The 16,980-nt window shown below is 38.4% G+C and overlaps 1 long non-coding RNA gene across 1 annotated transcript; it reads left to right on the top strand.

The window, feature by feature from the left end:
* The first annotated feature begins 8,459 nt into the window (after positions 1-8,459).
* Positions 8,460-13,612, top strand: LOC306807725. The gene is made up of 3 exons (XR_013775798.1): positions 8,460-10,113; positions 10,859-11,045; positions 12,262-13,612. It is a non-coding gene; the product is annotated as an uncharacterized lncRNA (long non-coding RNA).
* The last annotated feature ends 3,368 nt before the right edge of the window (positions 13,613-16,980 follow it).

The raw sequence follows: 16,980 nt of genomic DNA, 5'->3' as shown, positions 1-16,980 counted from the left end.
TGGTGTTTTTTTTTTTTTTTTGGTTGGGTTTATATACAATATAATACAATATAATTTTCAAATTATGAGTGAAAATCTGGATGAATCTGAGCTTCAATAAACTGAATAATGAGCTAAGACAGTGTAGTTTGCAGTAGCTGTAGTGGTGATGGAGTCTGTAACCATTACAAGAGGATATTAGTGAAACTGGAAACAGGAGTAGTTGGACCATGTTCAGATGTTAAAAAGCTATTTGCAAAAGGGCACAGAAACAACTGTAAAATATTCTGGTCTTCCTAAAATGGAATTTATGTCGTCTTGTCAATGAAACATGATAACTTTATTAAATATGCTATAGAATGTATGAGAAAGTTGGTTTTATCTGCTACAATTTTTCTCCTTAATTTCAGCTGTATGTATGCTGCTACAGCCTGAGAGCATCTGGGTACAGTAATTTTTTTTTCTTTCCTGCACCTGCAAGTTTAAGTACACACATAAACAAAAAAGAAATTAAATCTTTCACAAAGCCAAAGAAAAAACCCAACCAGGCATGAAGCTCAGGGGAGCAGTATGACAAGAGCTGAGCTGTAAACAAGCTTGAGAGGGATTTAATTCTTATGACAAGCGCCAGTGGTAGCATCTCACATGGACTCAGCATATGCACACATTTCAGAGGAGGAATCACAGAGGACTTAATGCAAATATAAAAAAGCTCAGAGCATATCAGCCTATGCTGTTCTAAAAATAGCCTCAAAAATCAGGATGAGCAAGGCTTGTAATTATCTTGATTTTTCGGATTTTTGCCGCTTGTAGGAGGTTTTGTGGTTTAGCCTCACACTATAATTAGACTTTATAACATATAAACTACAAATTCTTTAGGATAGGGATTGGTTCATATATTTGTAGGGCAAGTACAGCAAGGCCTCATTGGGTGGTATTTTCAGGGTGATAGTACAATACAGCCACTGAGTAATAGCTGCTGTTCTAAGTTTTAAATAAGCTTATTTTTGGTCATAAAATTTTTGTTGTTGTTTGCTAAGGAAAGAGAAATAAGATGTAATTTGGTATCTAAATTTTAAAAGCCTTTCACGTATGCTTCTTCCTTAATTGCAGTCAGGTCCTTTCTCTTTCAAATACAGTTGTAACTGCATCATTTCTCTAGCAACATTCTAAAGAGTACACACTGCAAACTGTACCTACCACTCTGTACTAAGCAGATTTCTCCATGGCAGTTGATGTAGCCTGTTTTCAGTTAACCTTCAGACAGCTTTTTTTGTTTTGTTTGTAATTAACAGAAATTAAATTCAGTGAACATTATTGTGTGCTCTATTATTGAACCTAGCTCACACTTGTGTGGTAACTAAAGCAAGTGAATAGCAAGCTCCCAGTAGCTTGCAATTTAAATCTTGGTGCATTTAGGTGAGACAATACTTCTAGTTTTCTGGTTGTGTGTGTTGGTCTGAGCATTCAGAAGATTGAAAATGCTGCATTTACTTGACTTCTCTTAGTAAAAGACAGACATTCATTCTGGATGATAAAGATGAGTTCTACCAGAATACAAAATTATCCTAAACCAGTGACTGAGTTTAAACTTTGCTCCATTAATTTCAACCCTCTGTGGATGCACAGGCCAAACATCACTAACCTGCAAGATTTGTTAAAGGCTTTACTCTTCTAATTCCCACTGGGGCATTTTAATTTTGACAGCTGTTAAAATTCTCAAACTGGAGCTCCACATCAGTATTCTCTTCCTCACAGACACCTGTAATGGGATTTATCTGTTTTCTTTGTTATTCCCTTTGCTCGTTTAAATGTAACGTGCATTTCTCATCAGACCACTGGATTAGTTCTATATAAATTACTAAAATACACAGATACATGAACACACATATGCTTGTCCCAGAAGAACAGAGCATAGTATTTTGGATGTGATTAAAAAGATGGACAAAGATAAATACAGCACTGTAATCCCTGTGCATTTCTTTAAAACACAAATATTTTTTATTATGTGGCCAGGAAGGTGTGGCCTCTTCTTGATGCTGCTCCTGAGATTTTCATCTTTCCTCTCCCCTCATCACTGAGCTGTGTTCTAGGAGTGGAGAAATTAATTCTATTTATACTTCTAGTGTTTTACTACCAATCACAGGCTCCTTCCCTGACCCACAATTTCCTCTCTTCTGATTTATATTTGTTGGAATTGCAGCTTTGATAATGTATTTTCCGGGAGGGTTTAGTCAGATATTGAGCTGGTATTGTATTGCTTCAAGGATTACTAATTCAGGAGCTTTTGTTCTGCAAATTATGTGTAAATAGATGTACTAATGGGTATTTTCACCTGATGTCTGATTGAGATTCCTATTGAAGCAGTCTTGCCTGCCTTGATTCATCTACAGTGCACTCAGCTCATGATGCCAGCCTTGTATTTGCTCATGAGTGAACTCAAAATAGCTCAGGTGCAGTGGCTGGTGAAGCTGAGGAGCACTGTCACTGCCACTGGCCAGAGCTAGATGATCCATAAGATTCCTTCCTACCCAAACATTCTGTGATTCTATGATAATATTTGATTCTACAGCCTATGTATGAGGCAGGCTGCTTTCTCATCAGTCAAGGCTCACATTTTGTGATAAAGTGGTACTTAATCACTTAAATGTTGACAAAGGGATAGACTTGGGTAGTTTAGAAACTGATTTATGGTCTTGGGAGAAAAAAAACAGTAATGCAAGGAAAAGATGTAAAATACTTCATCTGAACAAAATCACTTCTAGTAGGGCCTGGCATTTTATTTTAGCTGCTTAGGGACCTGGTAATTAACACTGCTATTTTACCTGTGCAATTTTGGCCTTTTAATCCCAAGCCTCTTATTGTCATTTTTCATTTCACAGCTGCATGCAGAAGCCCAACCCAGTAAATGTGGCATAAATATGGTATACTTTTCCTACCTAGTTAACAAAAAATCCTGTATGAACTTGACAGTGGGAGGTTGGGGAAAGGAAGGATTTCAATGAATCCAAGTCTGAAATACAGAGAATGAACAACTTTCTAAAATTAGCCCCCCATGAAAATCAGAGTAAGCAGTGAATATAGAGTATCTTTTGTAGAAACAAAGTGTTGCCTGATTTCCATTCGATTTTTTTTCATTTACTATTCCTGAGCTGTTCCTGAGCAAGTGACCAAGGTTTAATACTCAAAATAGAGGAAGAAGCATCAGTCATACAGAACAGATTTACTCTGGAAGAGTACAGACAACTTCGGAGTTACTAAAAAAAAAAAAATCCCTGCAACATACTTTGCATGAATAACAAAGGTAGGTTTTGAATCTTGTTATTATTTTCAATGGTATAAAAGTCATATTTGCATATTTGAATAGCCAGATTTTGACATCTCATCTAAAGCTTTTTCCTGACATAACTTAAAAGCAGAGAGTGCATAGTTTCTAATAATAAAAGTCTTTGCTCTTTTTTAACATAGGCACATACTAGTAAAAAGATGCTACCTGTGCATCAAGCATAAAGAATAATGTTGTCTTGTTCTAATGTGTCAAAATACTCTTTAATGAGGAAAGGTATATCAAGTGTACAAAGCATGATACACCAGCTACTAATACCTTCATTACTGCCTGTCAACAAATGACAGTCCTATCAGTAAATGAATGAGCTAGCAGGGATAAATGGACAGGTTATAGAAATTGCTTTTACAGTGATTTCTAAACACAGAAGATTCAGTTTCAAGCTTTCAAATTTCAATGCAGTCATTTTGGCAATAGGAACATATGAATGTGTCAGGTGTCAAAAAATGTTTTACTCTTTATATTCCATAATTAAGCTTTGTAGTATTTTTATACATTTTAAATACCCCTTGTGAAATTTAAAACTGTGTGGCCACTAGCATTATTATGGGCTGTAGAATTCTATCTACTAATTATACTTCTAACAAGTATAGTTGATGGGGTTTTGGCCTTCCAGAATTAATGGAACTCTGTCTTTCTTGAAGCATATGAGAGCTTAATACCATGAACACAATGCTGATCTGACCTTTGGTTCCAGGAGGTAATGCTGGGACATAATATTTTTGAGGCTCATTCCAATAATAAAATTACAGTTTTAGTGATGACTCTGCAAACATATGGCAAACAGAAAACACTTCTCATAGATTAAACAACATAGCTTCCATTAAACCTCTGGAATAACTAAACCCAGTAAATTGTTAAACACCAAAGTGTTTGTTTGTTGTACTTTGTTTAGTTATTTAACACCTGCCTCCTTCCTGCTTTAAGGTATAATCAGCATTAGAAATATTACTGCTAATCAGGTTGTCAAATCTTAAAGCACATATACAGTTCTTGCTATTTTAATGCTGTAGTGCTGCTGCTTCTTTAAAGCTGCACCTGATGTTTACCTGAGAAGCAGTGAAAGGAGAATGTATTTCTCATAAAGTAATTCATGAATATTTATACACCAGATGGTTTTTCAAGTGCTGGCCAAAACTGATGCTGTTTAAACAGAGTGACTGAGAAAGATTGAAGAAACTCATGGAAATACCCATGATGGAGTAGTACATTTGTGACTTCCAACAGCCAAATTATTTATGGATTTGGAAGTACATTCTTGAGCTTCACATTCTTGCATGTTCATTTGATCCTGTAGTTAGCCTGTGCTTTTAAGAGCATTCTTACTGAATATAGTACAAGATTAGCAAAAGCTGAAGGTGTGATGATACTATTAATATGAATATCTGCCCATAGGGTCCCTCAGAAGTCACACAGTGACTTTGAAAGACAAAGATTTTGAGATGTGGGCAAAGAAAGGGAGCAGGGAGAAGTGATGGTTTACTGTAAAAGATGCATTCCTTCCTCCCCTTAGTTGTGTCTATTTTATGCAGTTTAAATTAGCTACATTTCAGAACATTTATTTTGATGTATTTGCCCAAGCACTTTGTCAATTCCCAAGCAGCATTTGCTAACAGACTGAATTTTGGTGCCATCATCTGTTGGCCATGAACAATTGCAGCACGGGCAGATGGGGATCCTGAAATGCCTCTTGTGTTGCTTGTTTCACATCCAGCTTCATTTCTTGTGCTCACACCTTATCTGTTGTGCTTTAAAAGACAAACACATACAGAAGTCTACAGAGTGGAGCAGCCATTGTCTGTTGGGCTGGATGTCATATGTGAATATTGGCACAGACAAAACAGGGAATAGACTAGACAGTGTGAACTCTAGAATTACTTCTGTAAAGCTGATTTTACATAGCCACTTTATGTCATAAATATAGGTGGGTCCTGATACTTGGCAGCAGCAGTATGTATTGAAGTTATTTTTCTGTTTGGGAACTTCTGCTTTGTTTCAGTAGAGTTTGACTAGCATGAGCAAAACTATTCAAAAGTAGTTAGTAATGACTTAATTCTACACTACATAGTAGAGCTCAAACTCCAGATTTTTGGGGGTAAAATATCTTGCCAGTAGTGTGTATTCTCTTCCAGACTGGCTTCTGCAGAAAGATGATTGGTTTCTTTGCTTTACCAAAGTGATGTCTTTACATCCAGCGGATCATCCAGAGACAAGATTTAACATGATTCTTACCTGTTGGTAGTAGATACATACACTGTAATTGGGCTTTTCTAGTTGTGAGGTGGTGTAGTAGTAAGAATCCTGTCCACATTTGAGACTTGTTATCACTAGGTGAAAAACTTCTCTCCATTTGTAGCTTCAGTCTCCATTTATTATTTTCTATCCAAGTCTAACAAAAGAAATAAGTTTGAAGATGCTGGAGAGATGTCTGGCCTAAGAGTCACAGTTTTCACGATGAAAAATGAGCCCTGGCTGCACCTCAGGGCTACGTGCCTGATGTTTGTGGATGCAAGTCATTGTCCAGAGACACATTGTCTGTGTCTTGAGTTGATGTTTTTCCATTAAGAGGCAGTGCAGAGAGCTGCTGACATGATCTCACTCTAGGTAGATGTATCTAACTGGCAGGCCACCTGCCTTCTGTCCATCGTCAGTAACAAGATTTTGGGAGATGCTACGGTCTGAATTTTGCTAAGGTGGATCCCATACAGTACAGCCATACTGTCCCTGCATTCCTGTCACAGAGAAACAAACTCCTTTGTGAATATTTACAAAAGATTGTCAACTGAAAATGAATTACTTGGAAAATCCCTGGGCAACATTCTGCAAACTGGCCCAGCTCTGAGCAGAGGGTCAGACCCAGACAACTGCCAGAGTCCAGTCCACCCTCAGCTTATGTTTCTGGGTTTAATGCAGGCACCCATTCTCAAGGGTGAGAACCAAGGGGAAGGCTTTCTCTTATAATGTGTGGGATTGCTGTGTTTGATCCTTAGCAACCAAACAGATACATAACAGTTATAACTCAGTGACAGATCTGTGCTGCACAGTAAGCTGCCCAGGTGGACTCAAAACTTGTCACTGATTTTCGCACTCTCTTAATCTTCCTGTTTATTCTGTGCTTCATTAAAGTCAATCTCTGCTGGACAGACTGTCACTCAGGCTAGGCCAGTCCTGCTGTCTGCACTCTCTGGGGATCACCCTTCATCCTGATAAATGGTCTATTAGGAGAGCACATGTCAGAGAGAAACCCTTCGTGAAGCTAAATAGATTAGAGCCTCTTCCCTCTGAACAGTCTCAGTGGAATGGGGTAGGCATGATCATTAAAGCAGATTTAGAATGAGAAGATGCTATTCCTCAGGATAGAAATTATTCTGAGTTTACAAAGGTATGGATTAGTTCTAGTAAATATATAGGGTGAACAGCCTCAGTATTAGCACTTGCCACCAGAACAAATGCAGTGTGATGGTCTGGATGTTGGTGAACTTTCTCATGGTGCACCCCTGGGAACTGAATAGATCCAGCCTTTCTCTGTGCTTTTGTAATACCTTTCTACACGAATACCTTCTAGCATGAAGAGGCTGTAAAAATTCAATATTGTTTAGCAGCTGCAGGTACATTAGGACTAGTAAAATGACCAGCAAAGGGAGGGGATTTCTGGTTCTTACAGTCATCATATCCCCCAGCTGTGGCATTGTGAGTCATTGCTGCTCTGTCCTTGACCCTCTAAATACATCATGGTAACAGCAAGGCAAAAAATCCCTTGCAAAAGCAAAACCTGCCATTGAAATCATGTTTACAAGCGTGACTTGGTACGTGGCATCACTCACCCAAATGCCTCTGGTCCATCTTCTAGTGCTGCCTTTACCTGGTGCAGGATTCCTCAGGTGGGACATGGGGAGGGGAGAAAGAGGCTCAGGTTGCTCCTGTTTGTTTCTCTGTGGAGTTTGGGTAGTGGTAGAGATGGGAAGATGAGCTCAGTTGTTGCTCTGACGTTTGCAGATGCTTAGCAGAGGTTGCCTCTATTTTGCAGGCAGCTTCAAGCTCTCAAAACTGCTTTTCTTCTAAATTAATTTTTAATACTTTATTTCTCCTTCACTTTCATCTTCCCTTCCTCTGCATTAGTGGTTGAGGGTGAAGGGGAAATGGATTCCAAGCTTTTCCTCACAGCTCTCTGTCCTGAGGAGCCATTTCCATTGGCAGCACAAGTCTCCATGTCTCTGGTGCTTGTTCACTGCCCTGTGCTGCAGGGATGCCTGTGAGAAAGGAAAAGTCTCTGCAAAGAGTAGGCAGGCGAGATCTTGGAGCTTTTTGCTTGTTGCTTGAAGGAACATGCAGAAGCTCTGATTTTCACCCTTTTTGGAGCCAATCCAACAGAAACATCTCAGTTCTCTTGGCACCAAAGAGAGTGGCAGGTCCTCTTTGGTGGCATTTGCACCAAAAATGGGAAGGGAATGCTGCCAGAAGACTCTCTTGTGAGAAGAGTGGCTATCACCTAAGGAGAGGATAGAAAAAGATTATGCTGAGGAAGTTAATTTAAAATTAATTAAAGGAAGATAAGTTCAGATTTTCCAGCATCTTCCAGGAAAAGAAATCAAATAAAATAACAAAAAAGTTATAAATGGCAAATTCAACATTAGTTTCAGTGAAGGATTAAGCAAATATGTAGACTTTTTAATAATAGCAATAAAAACATACAAGTATCATAACAATATGCATGTTGTAAACTCATGTAATTGCTTGCAGTTATTGTTCCTAAACTGCATCTTGCTTTTTGCAACAGTAATATATTCTCTGTCTGCCTGGGAAGATTTGGTAGACAATGACTGTAATGATGATACAAAAGTTGAAAGAGGTAATGTGGGGGAGTTCTAGAAGACTCTTTTCAGCTCTCTCTTTTGTTGTCATTTATTTAAATGCAAATCTTTCAGGGAAAGAAAAAAAAAAAAGTCCAAAATCTGATAAATATTCAATAGCCTTGGTGCATTCATGAATGTGAGGCTGAGGTTATGGAAATGGTGAGTCATACAGAAACTTGTCCAGGGAAACAAGGCACTTCTGTTAAAGGAAGAGCAGGGTGCAGCAAACTCTTAAATTAAACCAAGGCCTAGAGTGTATTTTAGTGTCTTCTAATAGTGAATTTTAAAGACATAATTTGTAGGAAAATAGTCACTTTGGTAATTTTCAGGCAGACCTAGGCAACAGTGCATTCAGCCAGCTGTAATGAGTGCAGCCTCTGCTCCCAGGTCCAGGAAGGACAAGTGCCTGTGATGTTCCTGTGAGAAAAGCAGGTGATTGCAGAGCCTGAGACCAGGTCACCACTCACAACTGGAGCTGGAATTGAGGGTGTATGGGTGGTTTCCAGGAATGTGGCTCTGCTCTGTTCTTTCAGGTTCTGCTTTGTGCCACTGGAAGAGCTCTCCCCAAGGCAGGATCCTCTCCCAGGGCTGGACACAGTCTGATGCAAAGGGGTGCCAAAGCTCATTTTCCCTTCCTGTTCTTGGTACATCAGTGTTTGTGCACTGTGACTTCTGCTCCCTGGGCAGCATGTCCCAAAATGTGGCTTGGGGAGATCCTTCTTTTGCTCTGTCAGTCCTGAGGAAAGGTATGAGAGACAGCTCCTCCACCTGAACAATATTATAGAATCCTATAAATATGCTAATTCTCTAATTTATTAAGGTTAAAACTTACTTGACTTATTTAAAAAATGTTGCTGTTTCCAGGGTATCAACAATTAAAAAGGCACCTGAAAGAGACCTACAGAAAAGCTTGGGGTATGTCACTAATGTCAGGTTATTTCATGGCTTTACATTTAAGCATTCTAATTACCACATCTCCTTACACTTAGAAGATTACCAACTAGAACAGGTTCAAAACTTTGTGTTAATGAAATCTGCAGAGCATAAAAAGAATTCACAGTAAACATCTTTTGTTTGTAGGTAGATATGACACAAAAAAGTGTGGTTTGGTATTTGTTGTGTACTGGTATTTTTATTCTTGTCTCTTTGCTGTGTTTCTACCATATTTCATTTTGAGTTTGTTACAGAGTTTTTCCTTACAGTATGACATGACTAAGCTTATGTTTAGCATTATTATTATATCATTTGCTTGTAAGGTCTGCCTATTTTATTGCTGAATTATACATTTTTAGCAATATTATTTAAAAAATAAATGTCAGCAAATGTCTAGGATTTTTTTTTCAGGTTTTACTCTGATCAATTTAAACTGTTGAAATCTTAGATAAAATAAAATACAGCTTAGTAGAGCCTCTAAATATAACCTTATCATTCATTTATCACTGACTAGGACTAGCCAGAAAATTACCATTTAGGGTTTCCATACATTTTGGGATGAAAATAATTCTTTGTTTTTCATGGCTTCTGGAGGAAAAAGGGACAAATTCTCTATCTGATGCAGCTGAGGGCATGGAAGGTGGATCTTCTATACCCAAAACTACTGACTATTTAGTACTATCTATTATTTAAGATATATCTCACCTTATAGTCTGCATTTTCCCATCTAACTTTGAAGGTACACTTTGATTATTATTGGTTGGTTGTTTTCTTGCTTTCAGTTGAGGACCAGCTGCTACAGGGACTCAGGGTTTTGTCCTCAAGCTCAAGGTGTCCAGAGAAGGATTTGCATAGGGAGACTCCTTCTACACCTTAGGCCTGGCTTGGCTGGGCACCTCTCCCATCCTAGGCTGTGTGCAGAGCCACAGCTTTGCCATGGCTTGCTAAGCCCAGCCTGGCAGCCAGGCAAGGTGGATATTTGCTACCTGGAAGGCAAAGAGAGTAAGTTTTTCAAATACTGAATAGCAAAATACTGAAATTGAGAAGAAGAATATAAATAAAAGTGTATAGTCCTTCAGGAAACTAGCATACATTGATGGCATAATAAGCAGATAAGAATGAATTGTTGCTTCCAAGTTGGTTTTAAAAAGGAAAATATTTAGAAAGTGAATCTTGCAGTCTAGATAAAAGTGATTTTGTTTTATGCAGCTGCCAGTGAAGAGTCCTGCTGCAGTGGTAACTTGAAAGTCAATAAGCATGAATTATTTACATGAATTATTTAGAAGACACAGGATAAAAATGAATGAGTATTAAACCAGATTAATCCACTGTATAAGCACTTAGGAATGTGTATATGTTCCTAGCAAATTGATAGTGACATCCAGTTGGAATCTCAGTTTACATCCATAAAAAAGGTGTAAGTGAATGTTTCATCATCTGATTGTAAATACATTTTAACTAAAATGCATGAACTAACTGTTCAGGATCAAGTAACTTAAATTAGAATATCTACTGTATATAAAAACAGACATGTCTGCCAGATGGTGTGAGAATAAGTGACTGGATTTCAAATAAATAACAAGCAATAGAAATCATATGCAATGGGATTCACCTGATCACTACACATTAAAACAATCTGCAAAGAGATGATGTAGTTTAAGAGAAAAGTTTTGATGTTGGAGGAGCAATGAAAAATCTCATTTAGCAGAGATACTGTGTTAGTCATACTTTTTGCTTCTGTCTGCAGAAATCAGGTCTCAACAGAGCTCTTGGATCCTGGAGAAACCTGATGAGAGATGTAATTCCAAACCCACTGACAGAGAAGGAAGGGAAGTAATAGTACTCATATAAATGAAGTGAGTCAAGCCCTGAAAAATGCTTCACAACAAGAGGAAAAACTGAGGAATTAGGAGTGCCCAAAAGAGTACTTTGTAGTACAAACACCTGTGGGATGGAAAGAAAATACTAAACAGGTCATGGAGGTCAGAGAGAGTAGAGATAATTCCTCTGAAAATTCTAAAATGAGTTCTTGAACTACACCTGTGTCTCTCTAGTATACATCTGAACAGATATGGAGTTAGGAAATGGTTCATTTATAAGCTAAAGCAAAAAGTCCACGGGTATTGCTTTCAAACACAAATTCTATCTAAAGGGCAAGCCTATGTAAATTGTTTTCCAAATGAATTTAGTTAAAATTTCGAAAGTACAAGTGGTTGGGAAGGAGAATTTCCAGCATATCTGACAATAGAGAAAAAGTAGAAACTGCTCACCTTAACATATCTTGTAAAATTTTGTAGGTCACCCAGTTTCAGGTTGTATGCCCCTATTAAAGCACCAAGCATGTTTCTGGACTAATTACAGAAAAGCAAAGTTGTTCAGCAGTGGTGTTTATCTGTTAGGACAGAATAGTGATCACTATTCTTGTGTGAGTGACAGAAAGGTTAAGTTAAAGATCTTCTGGAGGAGGACTTTGTTAGTCATAGGGGACAAAAGGAGGGGAAAAAAGGACTGACAAAGGTTGTATACAAAGAATCCTTTAATGAAGATTTGCCATAAGGCAAGATAATAGTTCTTGAGTGTTATGAACTGCAGAAACTGCATGAACACATTATATTTTAAACGCTTAATCTGTTTTACAAACTATGTACATTCTTCTGCTAAATAAGATGAATTTGGATTCAAGAAGCAGCACATCCTGACAAATCTTCTCCTGAAGGCATCCATTAATATAAATCAACAGTAGCAATTTTGTTTGATCATTTATTTGCAAGAATCATTAAGGTTTATTAGCATAATTATTCCCTGTGGGACTTCATGTCACATAAATGAAAAATGGCATTATCAATATTTAAAAGATAAGTATGTAATGTTCAGAGTACTTAAACAGTACTCTGCAGGTGGTGTCCAGCTGTAGCAAATTAGATTAGGTTTGATTTCTAAGTTCTAGAGAAATAACTAGAGACAAAACTAGGTTCCTTATTGTGCAAGGCACAAGCACACAGCTGAACTGTAGTTATTCATCACTGTATGTGTATGTCACACTGTTTTCTGATTTCAGAAAAGCAACTTGTCTTAAGATACCAAGGGGGAAGCAAATGTTGCTCACTGGTGGAAATCCTTCTATGATCTTGTCTTTGTTATTTTCAACAGTTCTATATGATGACCTGAAATTTTCCAATGAAACAACACAACCTTCTCCCTTAGTGAAGAAGGGAGAAAGGCCCTGCTTTTCTGCAGGAGCTCTGAAACCAATATCAGCTGGTGCCTCTGTACCAACTCTGTGATCATCCCAGTACTACCAATGAGCTTGGCTTACAGGAGCACTTTTTGAATGAGATACAGGGACTGATGCACAGCAAAGCCCTGGGTAATGCTGTGATGGGAACATTTCACAGACAGAAATCTGTGGATTTGTCTGGCCCACAGCAATGCAGAGCCAATTCACTGCTTCACTGAGGAATTTTTGTTGGAGCACAAAATTGCTGTTTTAGCAGCAGCAAAATCAGTAACCACTGTGTACTCTTCTCTAAAAGCTCTTGAATAAAACATCAGTGATTTTACTAAACATGCCCCAGGACTCCTCCAGACACATCCCTGTGAGGGGCAGGGAAGCAGAGGCTGCACCAGCCTGGGGCTCATCACAACACTGTGCCAAGGCTGCTGGGCAGGAGGAAATGCCAGTGTAAGAGATGGATGCAGGCAGCAGAATGACTTTCACCTTGCTCTCAGCCCTGTCTGGGACTGATGTTTGTTTTCTGTTATTGCCCTTCAGTTGCCCTTTCTCTTGGTTGGCTTGAGGTTACGGCTGCAGATTAATTTGTTTAATACTCTGTTGTTGGCAAATGACATCTTTTTTCTTAGAATTCTGCTCTTTGCTAAGCTCCCCTTTGGAGCTCCTCAGCTTTTTAATTATTCACAAAAACTGAACTGAACTCTTTGGAATTGATTGTGTTTTGTGCATGTATATTGCAGGAATGAAGTTCTGTTTTCTTCTAAATACATTTCTTGGTGCTTTCAAATCTGCACTCAAGTTAGAGCCATGCCAACACCTGGACTTGGTGCTTCCCAGGAGTGGGCAGTGCCCAGGAATCATATGCCATCTCACCCTTTTGCTTGGTGTATGCTTTTTTTATGGGTGCTGCTATGGGATGAGTAGTAAAGCTTAGTACTTAAAAGCTGATTTCTCAAGATGTCATTCAGCCTTAGAAACTACAAATCTTCCTTCCAGAGGAGTATGTTCTGATGGCTTTCCATACAAAATACTGAAAAGGAAACAATATTCAGTGCTTAATGACAGCCAAAATCATCTGGGGGGATGATCACTGGGTGGAGGCTGTGACTGGTTTTAGTTTTTCCTCTACTCATTCAGTTGGGCACTTTGGCAGATGAACTTGCTTCCAATTACTAAAATGATTCTTCTATGCCTCTCACAGAAAAGGCAAGGATAGGCTAGAATAGGAAAAAAATCAAATCTTCCCTTTCAAACTAAAGGCTACAAATGCAGCTTGTTATCTTGAAGGGCACTTTTAGACAAATACCTGTATCAGAGGTCCATGTCAAAATCTCAGTAAACAGATACTTTTAAAAAATCTTTTACAAGCAGCACTTTCATACACCTAAACCTTTAGATTCTCTACTAAAAATAATTTCCATTCACTTTCCTAAGTAAGGACTCAGTCCTTTTGTTTAAACTTATGATCTCTGTTCTCTTTCATTGGTTATAATAGGTAAGTGGATAAAGGTCTTGCTGCAAAAACCAGAAATGTCTTTATAGTAGTGTTTTGCAACATTTTTTATGGAGGAGCTATATTTGCTGTCCCTGGACCAGATATTTAAAAAAGATTCTTGTAGGTGAAGCAGAAAGCCTGGTATTCTCAGCAGAAAGCACTTGTGTGCTCCCCTCAGAAAACTGAGTCCTACAACTAAATGCTTATTAAATACACATTTGTCTCATCAGGAACAGATGTATTTTTATTGAATATATTTGAAGCACAATATTTTTGTTCCTTGTAATATTTTAGTTTAGAGTCCATAATGTCATGAGTAAAAGATTGCCTACTGCTGCTATGGGACATGTTTTCCCTACTACAGCATAATTAAAAAAAAAAAAAAAAAAGTAGTGCTAAGACTTTGTTGACAGTGATAGCCCCTTAGCTGCTAAATCTGCTCTCCCATCCATCACTAATCTCAAGCAATGCAAGCATTAGTTTCTCTGTGACTTATCTAGGTCCTTAGTAGATCAATAGCACAGCTCAGATGTTTCAGTCTCTTCCCTGTTAATTCGCATTTATCTTTTCATCCAAAGAAGGTAAATTACCTCACAAAGAAGCTGTGTTATCCCCAATAGTGGTTTATAATGTTGCAAAGTCAGCATGACCCACATATCTTATCTCAGCTGGAATACATTTGTCACTGTCTCATGTTATGATCATCTGGTAAAATGCCCTAGAAAAGAGGTAAACCTGCAAAATGGCATCACCGTTTTCATTTATTGACCTTTTCTGCTATGTGCTCCTGTATCACCTTCAACTGAAATTGCTGAATAAAGGGAACTCACTTTTAACCTTTAATGCTCCATTTCATAGTTTTTACTGTTAGCATTCCTCAGCAGTCTCCTGCTGTCAGTTCATCAGTGGGTGCTGATACTGAGTTTAAGAACAGACTCATTTATTAAGATGCTGTGTTAACCCTGAGAAAGGACTGCTGAGTTGAACTCTACATTTGTACAGTTGGCTGCTGATTACCTAAAGCTTTTCAGGCTCTAGGAGGGTTTAATGCTCTTAGGAAAAAGAAATGAGAACCAGGTCACTGAGCTACAGCTGTAACCAGGCTGCTGCAAGAAGAAATGCTGTATGGAACAAGAGTTTGATAGCAGTTATGCAGCTGGGACTCATTCCTCTCCATACTATAGGAAGGTAGAGGTATCATTATCTGTTATTCTGAAAACTTCATAAACTGTGTCATGGAAAGAAAACTTAAATGTAAACAGACTGGATTTCCAAGAAGTCTGACATAGCTGGTTGCTAAAACAGTGCATTTTTTTCTTCTTCTTTAGGGGAGCAGAGCAACTCTGCCTAGACTGAGCTGTGCTCTGCACGTGTGAAATTCTTAGGTCTTTAACTGAGAAATTAATCACTGCCATCAAGGAGCTGTGCTTTTTGACATGAGGAGAAGGTAGGTGTGTTTTCAGCAGAGTGCTTTATTTCTTCCCCCATCAGAAGGTACAAGGGAGGCTCCTCCAGGGAGCAGTGACTTGCTGTGACTGCACAGCTGGGAGGAGGAGCAGCAGAAACAGGTGCTGCCCTCTGAGGTGGAGGAGCAGCATCCCACTGAGATGACCTTGGTGGGGAGGAGAACAGGATGTGCTAAGAGACAGAAAAGCTTTGCCAGGTGCAGGTGAGCAGGGAGCTGACAGGGAGCTGCAGTCAGTGCTGGGGGCCACAGAGCAGCAGGGGCTGCAAACTGAAAAAGGGGCACTTCTGGCTGGATGTAAAGGGAGGGAACAAAAAAATTAAGATTCCCAAGCTTTAGGATAGCCTGTAGTTCCTGGTGGTGCTCTCAAGAAGAGATTAAACCAGAAGTTGTGTCTAAGTTGAGGGAAATGATTGTTTTCCATCACTTATGTATTCCCTTTAATGGAAGAACAAGACAAGGGCATATTGGGTGTTTCTGGTGGGGTTTCTGGGTTATTTTTCCCTCCTTGTTCTCTATGTGGAGTGACTATGTGCTGGAAAGTTACTTACCTTGCTTTGGAAATCTGCAGGCACAGTTTACTGAGCTGTCCCTGTGGCTTAATTAATGTTGGGGAAAACAATCAGGACATTAAAGGTAAGAGTTTCTGAGCAGAAACTGCCATAAGGTATTGAGGACAAAAGAATTCTCTGGTTGCATTTTTTTCTTCTTTATATTTTAAGAACACTTCAGCAAATGTGAAATGTATATGAAATAAAGAAACAGTGAGGCTCCAAGGACTGGAAACCTCAAAAAATTTTTCCATTGAGAATTTTCAGGATATTAGTCCTGTGTTCTGTCTCTTCTGTGACAGATACACTGCTAGAAAATACATGCAAATACAAGCCACCTCTTAATTTTGAAAATAACTTTGTGAACTGACCTATTTGTCTCTGGTATATATTTTGTTCAAGCATTTTTACTCTCACTTTTCTAAGTGCCTTGCTGTCTTGGAGACTGACTCAAAGCATGTTTGTGCTCTCCTTTTAGAGGGTTGCTGTTCCAAAAGGAGTGTGTCATGTGAGCAAAGATGACATTTTACATCTCAAGGTTATTTCTTTTTATTTCCTGAAGTGAGGAGCAGGGATTTTATTTTGTTCTTTTGATAGGTAAGAAAGAAAATTCCATTTATTTCCAGTGAAGCATATATAACACCACTTGTAAAGAAGAATTAGTGGATGTTTATGATCCTCTTCTGTCTCACTTCTCTCTGTTTGTATCTTTTTAAGACATCATCTCCTGTAGTTTTCTTCACTTCCCCAAGCGTTGTGGAAAGCACTTTTCTCATTAAAAGAACAGAGAATGACCAAAGCTTCAGAAAGAATTCCACCAATTTGGGGAAATTTATAGAAGATTTAAAATAATAAGGGTTCTTATCCCAGAAAGATGTAGTAACATCCAGCACTGTATCAGTAGAAACAAGCAATTCTCAGAGGTGTTCTTCTCTTAAGCTTTATTAATTTTAATAATTTTACAAAATAGGTGACCTTCATGAATTTGAAATACTGCTTTAAATGTCTTTAATTTACTTAACTATGTGGAAAGGAGTATTAATATGAGGAAAGTGGGTGGGCAGAGTTTGGGGAACTGGGTGCCACAATGTTCATTTCCTTCCTGGAGAAAAATCAATCCGGAAAA

This window comes from Erithacus rubecula (genome assembly GCF_903797595.1).
Source record: "Erithacus rubecula genome assembly, chromosome: 14".
NCBI classification, from domain to species: domain Eukaryota; kingdom Metazoa; phylum Chordata; class Aves; order Passeriformes; family Muscicapidae; genus Erithacus; species Erithacus rubecula.
This window is presented reverse-complemented; position numbering and strand designations above follow the sequence as displayed.